At 42.2% G+C, this 10,679-nt stretch overlaps 1 protein-coding gene across 1 annotated transcript in view; it reads left to right on the top strand.

The window, feature by feature from the left end:
- Nucleotides 1-4,319: 4,319 nt before the first annotated feature.
- sptan1 (spectrin alpha, non-erythrocytic 1) overlaps nt 4,320-10,679 on the top strand; it is a 51,586-nt gene continuing 45,226 nt past the window's right edge. The window contains exon 1 of the mRNA XM_055875252.1: nt 4,320-4,444. The gene's annotated coding sequence lies outside the window, so the exon portion shown is untranslated. The remainder of the gene's footprint in view (nt 4,445-10,679) is intronic.

The following is a 10,679-nucleotide window of genomic DNA, read 5'->3' as shown; positions in this document are numbered from 1 at the left end:
ACCTGTATTTGTCTGCTGGCTCGCACTAAGTTGTTTGAGATCTGACCAGATTGTAAAGGGATTTGACCTGGTTGTAAAGCACTGACCTGTGCCCTCAACACAATGGCCTTTCTCTCAAACATCCTCACTTTGGCTTTGGCTTCTCTGTCTCTCCTCTGGTACTCGTCACGTTGCTGGATTGTTATCACTAACTGTCTTCGGAGTCTGTTTTTAAGTTCATCTCGTGAACTCATTTCGGCCATTAGGTGAATGGTGGTGGCGATGGGAGATCCTTCACAAGAACAGAGAGCAATCTTGGGACTTCTCATAGCATTGTTGTTCTCAGATTCATGAAGATTTCTTCTTGGACTAGGCAGGTTAGGCATTTCCTGGAAAACATCAAAACAAAGACAAATTCAGATAAATCTAAACCAAATTCGAACACAAATAATTGTGGAGTGTATTTTAACACACGGACACACTTTAATTCTGATTGAAAAGATAATAGGTTATAACTGTGTATCTGGTGCTAACACTTAGGCCTAGTAGTCTTTTGATTGTCCTCTCCAGCATGGTTTGAGCAACTATGGTAGAAGGATATCTAGGCCAGCCCCGTACTGCTTGGGTTAGCTTGGCTCTATAGCATGAATCTGTAGTGAAGTAATATTTTAAATACATTTATATTGTTATCCTCTCATGGGGCCTGTGATTATGCAATTATTATGAACAAAGAGAGGGAGAGAGTTCATGGGCTGAAAGGCCATGCCCCAAGAGTCCACGGGGTGTTTAGACAGTGTAGGTATCTCACCACAGCAGGTCAGGAACAAAAGAGAATGACACAATGAGTCTAAGACCCTTTTATAAACATTTTAGTTGTTTGTATTCGAAATCTGAGTTGACCAATAGAATAATGTAAAAGTTAACTTCCAATCACACCATCAGACCTATAGGCTTTTATCACAACTGCTTCCCAGAGGTGTGACAGAATGGGGGTTGTGGATAGCGTTTGCATAGAGTGTTGATAAAAATGAGGTCGGGTGTTGGGCCTGCCTACAAATCAGGCAATAGTATGTTCCACAAGGCATGGTCACACCAGAGAGTATTAGCACACAAATCAGCAAAAATAAAGCCAAAATAGGCTTACCTGTAATTGTTGGACATCACAATTGGTTGGGATGACACCAGGTTGCAAACTGTATCCTGAGTCAACTGCATCAAAGCTGTTGAGCAAATTATGAGTTTTATTACTGTATCACCTTTCAGTCAGCGGCAAATATGCTTAAATAGAACAATTTGGTATGGCAACATCCCCTCAGCAAAGGACTAATTCATGTAAGTGTCAGCAGGATAATAGTAAAGAAATATGGTACTTACAAGTGGAATGCTATGCCTCTGCCATTGTCCCTTGCTGCCAAATTCTCACTGGACAATGCAAAGTCCTCAGAAGTTGACATCCTCCTGGTTTGGTCTGTGTCTGTCACTGCAATGAATGTGAAGATTGCAAGGGTTGATTGCTGGTTTATATGGGGTTCTGGATCTAGAGTAGCGGGTGTCTTTCTATTGGTTGTTTCAGTCCTCTTTGTCATTCTATCTTGATGGGGCTGTCTAATGTAAACAGAGCCTGCAATTGAAAGTTGTGACAACATGGTTCATTGCATGCATGTCTGCTGAGGAGGGTGATACTTCAAGACAGAGAGCCATCTGGGAAACATGTTATATTATAATATAAATGATATGTTATTTGCTACAAGTAAGTTGTGTTTGTGTGCCTAGTTAAAGAAAGGTTAAACAAAAAATGGATAAACAAATACAATTATGTTGTGAGTGTGCCGGCTTCCCAACCCAGCCGAGTGAGTCATAGTACTACTGTAGGCTTAGCACTAGTTATACTACTGCAATTATAAAGTCATAATTAATTGAATCCTCAACCCAATGCCACCAATAATAGGTTGGTTGTGTCAGGTACTTTGGGAATACATTTTACATGACATTTTAGTCATTTAGCAGACGCTCTTATCCAGAGTGACTTACAGAGAAGAGCTTTAACACCTATAGGGTAGAGAGGGCCAAGAGACCTGAGGTGGCAGAACGGAGTGCTCGGGTTGGGGTGTAGGGTTTGAGCATAGCTTGAAGGTAGGGAGGGGCAGTTCCTCTTGCTGTTCCGTAGGTAAGCACCATGGTGTTGTGGTGGATGCGAGTGTCAACTGGAAGCCAGTGGAGTGTGTGGAGGAGTGGGGTGACATGAGAGAACATGGGAAGGTTGAAAACCAGGCAGGCTGCTGCATTCTGGATAAGTTGCAGGGGTTTGATGGCACAAGCTGGGAGCCCAGCCAACAGTGAGTTGCAGTAGTCCAGACGGGAGAAGACAAGTGCCTGGATTAGGACTTGCGCCACTTCCTGTGTTAGGTAAGGTCGTACTCTACGGATGTTGTGAGCATGAACCTGCAGGAGCAGGCCAGTGCTTTGATGTTTGCAGAGAACAACAGAGTGTTGTCCAGGGTCACTCCAAGGTTATTTGCACTCTGGGAGGGTGACACTGTGGAGTTGTCAACTGTGATGGTCTTTGAGCGGGCAGGCCTTCCCCAGGAGGAAGAGCAGTTCCGTCTTGTTTAGGTTGAGCTTGAGATGGTGGGCTGACATCCAAGTTGAGATATCTGCCAGGCACGCAGAGATGCATGTCGCCACCTGGGTGTCAGAAGGGGGGAAGGAGAAAATAAGCTGAGTGTCATCCGCATAGAAATGATAGGAGAGGCCATGTGTATGGATATGACAGAGCCAAGTGACTTGGTGTATAGAAAGAAGAGGAGAGGGCCTAGAACCGAGCCCTGGGGGACACCAGTAGTAAGAGTACCTGGTGCAGACAGAGATCCTCAAGGAGCGGCCTGCCAAGTAGGATGCAATCCAAGAGTGTGCAGAGCCTGAGAAGCCCAGCCCTGGGAGGGTGAAGAGGAGGATCTGATGGTTCACAGTGTCAAAGTCAGCAAATAGATCTAGGATGAGAACAGAGGAGAGAGAGTCAGCTTTGGCAATGGGGAGAGCCTCCGTGGCACAGAGAAGAGCGGTCTCGGTTGAGTGATCCGTCTTGAAGCCTGACTGGTTAGGGTCAAGAAGATTGTTCTGAGAGAGATAAAGAGATAGTTGATCAGAGACAGCACGCTCAAGTGTTTTGACAGAAAGGAAAGATGGGATATAGGTCTATAGTTTTTGACATCAGATGAGTCAAGTGTTGGTTTCTTGAGAAGGGGAGCAACTCAGGCCATTTTGAAGTCAGAAGGGACACAGCCAGTGGTCAGGGATGAGTTGATGAGGGATTTGATGAATGAGAGAAGGTCTCCAGAGATGGTCTGGAAAAGGGAGGAGGGGAGGAGGGGTCAGGAGGGGTCAAGCGGGCAGGTTGTCGGGCAGCCAGACCTCACTAGTCGCAGAAAGAAAGAGGTCAAGGTGTAAGGTAGTTCTGTGTGAGTGAGACCAGTGGACTCAATGGGCTGAGTGAATGAGTAGCCGATGTCATAATTTTTTTTTCCAAAGTGGTTGACAAAGTCGTCTGCAGAGAGGGAGGGGGTGGAGGCTTAAGGAGGGATGAGAAGGTAGAAAAAGGTTTCCTTGGGTTAGAAGCAGAAGCTTGAAATTTAGAGTGATAGAAAGTGGCTTTGGCAGCAGATACAGAGGAAGAGGAGGTGAAAGGATGATAGGTCCTCCAGGAAAGTTTAGGTTTCCTCAATTTTCGCTCAGCTGCCCACAGCCCTGTTTTGCAAGCTCACAATGATTCACTCAGGAGGAGAGGGCCGAAAACATGGCAGCCATGCATTCCCCTCAAGTGTTAAGCATACATTCTTGAAATATTACAACCTAGTTTAAAATCAAGTACATTGTGTCAGTCAGATTGGTTTGTATGCTAACACAAAACAAACTATGTATCAATATTACATTCCATGTTAATTTAAAATAATAGGAAACATGTTGTTAATTTGATACAGGGGTATAACAAAACATGTTTTATTTCTATGAATAAGATAACAATCATAAGGTGATACGATAGTATATACAATACAAACCATACTCATTTTTATATATTTGTATAGAACCACCATGTATTCTGTGGCACATGTCCAAATGGCCTGCGTCCTGCACGAGTACACACACAGTCTACTTCTACACATGTGAAACAGTCACTAAATTAATGTGATATGATATAGTTTCATTATCACTGGAAAATAATGATAATTTAAGTCACATTTATTACAAATGAATTACATGAGCATGCAAAACTATGGTATGATGATGTTCGGTATTTTCCGGTAGTCATCGTCACACATTCGGTGCTGCGGTATATGATGTCACTAGCGACAACCCAAACAGCTCGCTCTACAGCCCAGAACAGCTCGACGCCGTCGACAGCTATTTTATTCCGGGAGGTTTCCACACATTTTTGATCCGGTTCTAGAAAGCTACCTGCAAAGTAGAGGTAAGAGTGCACGTGGTGGGTTTCAATAAAAACGGCTTTGGCGTTTACTAACTAGCCTATTCATATAGCAATTTACCATCCTGCTTTTTCTAGTAACGTTAGGTTGTGTGGGATAGCATTTTTGTCACTCACACAACTAGCCTCACCCTATATACATCAGTGGCCTCACCATCCCCCTGCTAAATAAGTTAGCTAGCTACATGCATCTGGGAGATGCAAGCCCGTCAGCAAAACCACGGAGTTTCTAAACGTACTATACAATATTTGACATAACTGTCAGGGCACCGCCATCTCATCCCTGGTAAAAAAAACAAGCTTAATTTATAACTTGTTGAAACAGACTTGTATAACCTTATGGAGGAGACTAGCTTTATTAGCTAGCTGAACCAGAAGCCATCACTGGCTTGTCAGCTTGCTAGCAAGTTAGCTAAGCTTCCTTGCGTTGACTTTGACAGAGCGAGCCCACACAACGTCGCGACCCATTCTACAGCAAAATTTGCAGCTTATAAATGTTTATAAATCAAATACCCATTTATACATATGGTATGTAATTGTATATAACCTTAGTGTATATATACATTATTTAATCAATTGTTATTTATTGTCTGTTGTCGACGGAAGACATATTTGTGTCGGCTATAGGCGAAGGACCCGCCCATCATCAATGCCACACAGTTGGAATGCTATTGAATATAATGGCATCATCTGCTGGTCTAGCCAGCCAAAGCGTTTGTAAATAGCAGCAATCATTCGTAGTGACAAATATTTGCATACTTCTAAAATACGGCTTTAAGAATATCCTAAACTAATCTTTATCATGGTAAGCAGAAAGCACACTTAGCAGCGCAGTTGACAGGTATTTCTCAGCTGGCTGTTCATTGTTTTAGTAATTCAGACATTGGATGGTGTGGATGGCCTTTGTCGATTTGTCTTTCACCGTGCTTTCACGGTTTTCACATTGGGTGGTGGTATTACTAGCCTTTGTATACCTAATCCTTTCTGATTATAATTGTCTTGGTGGTGTGGTAAACTTCTTGCACTAAATTTAGTTTTAACTCACCCACTCAGGCTCCTGAGTGGTGCAGCTGTCTAAGGCACTGCATCTCAGTCCTATAGGTGTCACTACAGACCCTGGTTCGATTCCAGGCAGTATCACAACCGGCCGTGATTGGAAGTCCCTTAGGGCGGCCCCCATTTGGCCCAGCGTCGTTAGGGTTTGGCTGGGGTAGGCCGTCATTGTGAATAAGAATTTGTTCTTAACTAACTTGCCTACCGGTAGTTAAATAAAGGTTGAAACATTAAAAACAATTATAATAATAACAAAATTCATAAAAATCCTAATAAATGTAAAGTTATCATAATAAAAATATTTGTATTTTCCAACACACACTCAGATGAACAGCTGCTGTTGTCAGCAGTTCACCTTCTTTAAAAGTTTGTCAAGGGCCCTAAGGCGATGTAGATGTGAACGAACATGCCATGCCAATAAAAATCAAATAAAACATAGATATGTGTTGAAGTCACAGGGAGAGGATTTGCACAGCTGGGTGGGTGATGACCTCTGAGAATTTGGACCACGCTGTGCCTCGCTTGCGTCATTGCTTTTGACTGTTCTAATGGGTGGTGGCCAATTGTGGACATGACATAAGCCTTTTCCATCCTCAGTGAGAAATCCATGGGGAAAGTAACAACTACGTCCTCAAAGATTAGCATGCAAGGCTTGTGATCTGTGCTTGCTGTTTTAGTTTTTACTTCTCCTGTGAGCTAGTAAGACCAATGTCTCCATGACATTGCAGAGACGAGAAGGCCTGTCATTTTTCTATTTGATGGCCTTATTCAGTGCTAATTTATTAATAGAATTTCAGGTCTATTCTCCGAGCTGCAGCCTGAGTGAAGAAATAATTTCTGCGTTACGGATGAGCCTGTTCAGTTGTCTCCTCTCTGTCCTCATAGTGTCTGGTATTTTTTGCACCAATGTCAGAATTGAGTTTTCCAGTCATCACTCCAGACTAAAGACGGTATGTTCAAAACTCGGGCCTGGTTGCATTGTGGCCCCTAACTCCTTCCAATAGTCCCTCGCCCTACTATGCACAGATCTGAATCGATTGGATGGGGGAAGGAAGCTCCACTTAGCATTTCGGAGAGTTAGGTGGAGCAATCATAATTCTGCTGCTGTCTGTCCCTATCCCTTCAATGAGGTAATCACTGGAAATATATAGAATGGAAGGGGCCAGGCAGGAACCAAAATTAACTTATTTCATTAGCTTCTTGTGTAGTCAAGGGAGTTCATCCACCGAGCTCAGAAATGGGTATATTTTATAAGCTCTTCGACCCACCACCACCCACTTCCCTTCATAGGTGATGCACATTGTGTTTCTATTGAAGGGTGACAGAATGGGTGTGGCTCAACAACAACCTGCTCAAACCATTAGACACACACTACTTTGAAACACTAAAATGTACCCTTAGCAGGTCTGTGTTTTGCATTCTTGATGTGTGTTTTGCATTCTTGATGGGATCAAGAACACGGTTGAGGTCATCAACTGTCACCAGAGTGAAGGAGACACATGACCAAGGACAAATTCACATGGAAAACATTTCATCAGCGTTCCTCACTAAAATAAAAATATGTGTCGTATGGATTTCATTTTAAAGTCTGAACCTCGTATAGGCCTATCCTTAAACATATTAACAGTGGACTGATTTAGCTTCCAGTTCCCGGCATATTCAGTCATTTTTTTCTATGTTTGTCTTGTTTAACATGGTCAGCTATATGGTTTCCGGCTGGCTGACAGATAATCACATTTGAACAGAGAATGTGTTGACAGTGAAGTAGCCTAATTTAAAGCATCCCTACCCATTTAGTCACTCCCTGTCTGAAATGGTCGAGGACAGATGCCACTCTTATTCAGTTATACTGTCCGTATATGTTCTGTTCAGTGTGTCAGTTTTATGTAAAGGGCCCTACGTAAACAGAGCGACGGATATGGTCCGTTCCAAAATTTGAGCCGCACCAAAGTATATGGGTGATTCTCACGAAACTTACAGAAAATAATTTATCTTGGATCACTAACATAAGGATCTTCATTCATCCATTTCATAATTGTTATGTTTATTGATCAGATATGCATTTTACCACAATTTTCACAACTACAACGACAGTTTTTGAAGTCCAAAAAGGTAATAAACAAAGATATTTCAAAAGTTTTTAAAATGTATTTTTAATTATTTTTATTTTATACATTGCTCACCTATTGAAAAGGCTGGACTTAAACAACACTGAAAACAAATATATTTCAAATTAAATTATTATAATGTATTTCGCAACACAATCTTTTGTGAAACTTGTTTTTTGTCATAACTTGTGTATACATGTTATTTGTATGTACACATCCACTACATGGCCAATTACATTCCAAAATCATGAGATTAATATGGAGTTGGTCCCCCCCTTTGCTGCTCTTCTGGGAAGGCTTTCCACTAGATGTTGGAACATTGCTGCAGGGATTTGCTTCCATTCAGCCACGAGCATTAGTGAGGTCGGGCACTGATGTTGGGCAATTAGGCCTGGCTCGCAGTAAGCGTTCCAATTCATCCCAAAGGTGTTAGATGGTGTTGAGGTCAGGGCTCTGTGCAGGTGTAACGGATGTGAAATGGCTAGCTAGTTAGCGGGTATGCGCTAATAGCGTTTCAATCGGTTACGTCACTTGCTCTGAGTCTTGAAGTAGGGTTTCCCCTTGCTCTGCAAGGGCCGCGGCTTTTGTGGAGCGATGGGTAACGATGCTTCGTGGGCGACCGTTGTTGATGTGTGCAGAGGGTCCCTGGTTCGCGCCCGTGTCGGGGCGAGGGGACGGTCTAAAGTTATACTGTTACACAGGACAGTCAAGTTCTTCCACACCGATTTCAATAAACAATTTCTGTATGGACCTCGCTTTGTGCATGGGGGCATTGTCATGCTGAAACAGCAAAGGGCCTTCCCCAAACTGTTGCCACAAAGTTGGAAGCACAGAATCGTCTAGAATGTAATTGTTTACTGTAGCGTTAAGATTTCCCTTCACTGAACTAAGGGCCCAGCCCAAACCATGAAAAACAGCCCCAGGCCATAATTCCTCCTTCACCAAACTTTACAGGTGGCACTATCCATTGGGACAGGTAGTGTTCTCCTGGCATCCGCCAAACCCAGATTTGTCTGTCGGACTGCCAGATATTGAAGCGTTTTTCATCACTCCGGAGAATGCGTTTCCACTGCTCCAGAGTCCAAAGGCGGCGAGCTTTACTCCACTCCAGCCAACGCTTGACATTGCGCATGGGGATCTTTGACTTGTGTGCGGCTGCTCGGCCATGGAAACCCATTTCATGAAGCGAACAGTTATTGTGCTGACGTTGCTTCCAGTGTCAGTTTGGAACTTGGTAGTGAGTGTTGCAATCGAGGACAGACTATTTTTTACAAGCTTCAGCACTCTGCGGTCCAGTTTTATGAGCTTGTGTGGCCTACCGCTTCACGGCCCGAGCCGTTGTTGCTTCTTAACCTTTCCACTTCACAATAACAGCCCTTACAGTTGACCAGGGCAGGCATTTTTACGAAATGACTTGTTGGAAAGGTGGCATGCTCGATTTTATACACCTGTCAGCAACATGTGTGGCTGAAATAGCCGAATCCACTCATTTGAAGGGGAGTCCACATACTTTTGTATGTATAAATAACAAGGGGCACACTATCAGATTAAGCCCAGATTGCCAAAGTAAACATTTTATTTTTCCAAAATGTTTCGGAGAGGAGAATGCATGTTTCGGTAATGAGTGTTACCAAGTTTGCCATTGGAAAACTGTACTGAGCTCTATTTGAGATTTAGTAACCCAATACATCAAACTGTCATTTGTTAATCCCAAATGACTTGCATAATACAAAAATTACTGATCTTAATGTAGTTGATAAAAATGCCCCTTATTTTAGCATAAGTACTGTAATTACGTGCATGTATTTTCAGAAGTCAAAGTGGACTTAAGCATAGAAAAAGTAATTTCTCCAAGGTCTTTACAGGTAATATTGGTGTATTAGGGATCCTATAGGCAAATGGCATCTAAATATGTGGGATCTGGACTAGAGGTAGACCGATTAATCAGAATGGGCAATTTAATTAGGGCCGATTTCAAGTTTTCATAACAATCGGTAATCAGCATTTTTGGACACCGATCATGGCCGATTACATTGCACTCCACGAGGAGACTGCGTGGCAGGCTTGACTACCTGTTATGCGAGTGCAGCAAGGAGCCAAGGTAAGGTGCAAGCTAGCATTAAACGTATCTTATAAAAAAACATCTTAACAAAATCACTAGTTAACTACACATGGTTGATGATATTACTAGTTTATCTAGCTTGTCCTGCGTTGCATACAATCGATGCGTTGCCTGTTAATTTATCATTGAATCATAGCCTACTTCGACAAACGGGTGATTTAACAAGCGCATTCGCGAAAAAAGCACTGTCTTTGCACCAATGTGTACCTAACCATGAACATCAATGCCTTTCTTAAAATCAATACACATGTATATATTTTTAAACCTGCATGTTTAGTTAATATTGCCTGTTAACATTAATTTATTTTAACTAGGGAAATTGTGACACTTCTCTTGCGTTCTGTGCAACAGAGTCAAGGTATATGCAGCAGTTTGGGCCGCCTGGCTCATTGCGAACTGTGTGAACACTATTTATTCCTAAAAAAGACAGCCAACTTCGCCAAACAGGGAATGATTTAACAAAAGCGCATTTGTGAAAAAAAGCACAATTGTTGCACGAATGTACCTAACCATAAACATCAATGCCTTTCTTAAAATCAATACACAGAAGTATATTTTATTAAACCTGCATATTTAGTTAAAAGAAATCCAGGTTAGCAGGCAATATTAAACTAGGGAAATTGTGTCACTTCTCTTGCGTTCATTGCACGCAGAATCAGGGTATATGCAACAGTTTGGGCCGCCTGGCTCGTTGCAAACTAATTTGACAGAATTTTACGTAATTATGACATAACATTGAAGGTTGTGCAATGTAACAGGAATATTTAGAATTATGGATGCCACCCGTTAGATAAAATACGGAACAGTTCCGTATTTCACTGAAAGAATAAACTTTTTGTTTTCGAAATGATAGTTTCCGGATTTGACCATATTAATGACCTATGGCTCCTATTTCTGTGTGTTTTTATGTTATAATTACGTCTGTGATTTGATAGAG

The sequence above is a fragment of the Salvelinus fontinalis genome, chromosome 21, assembly GCF_029448725.1.
Source record: "Salvelinus fontinalis isolate EN_2023a chromosome 21, ASM2944872v1, whole genome shotgun sequence".
NCBI classification, from domain to species: Eukaryota; Metazoa; Chordata; class Actinopteri; order Salmoniformes; family Salmonidae; genus Salvelinus; species Salvelinus fontinalis.
The sequence above is the reverse complement of the archived record's forward strand: the minus strand, read 5'-3'. Positions and strand labels throughout refer to the sequence as shown.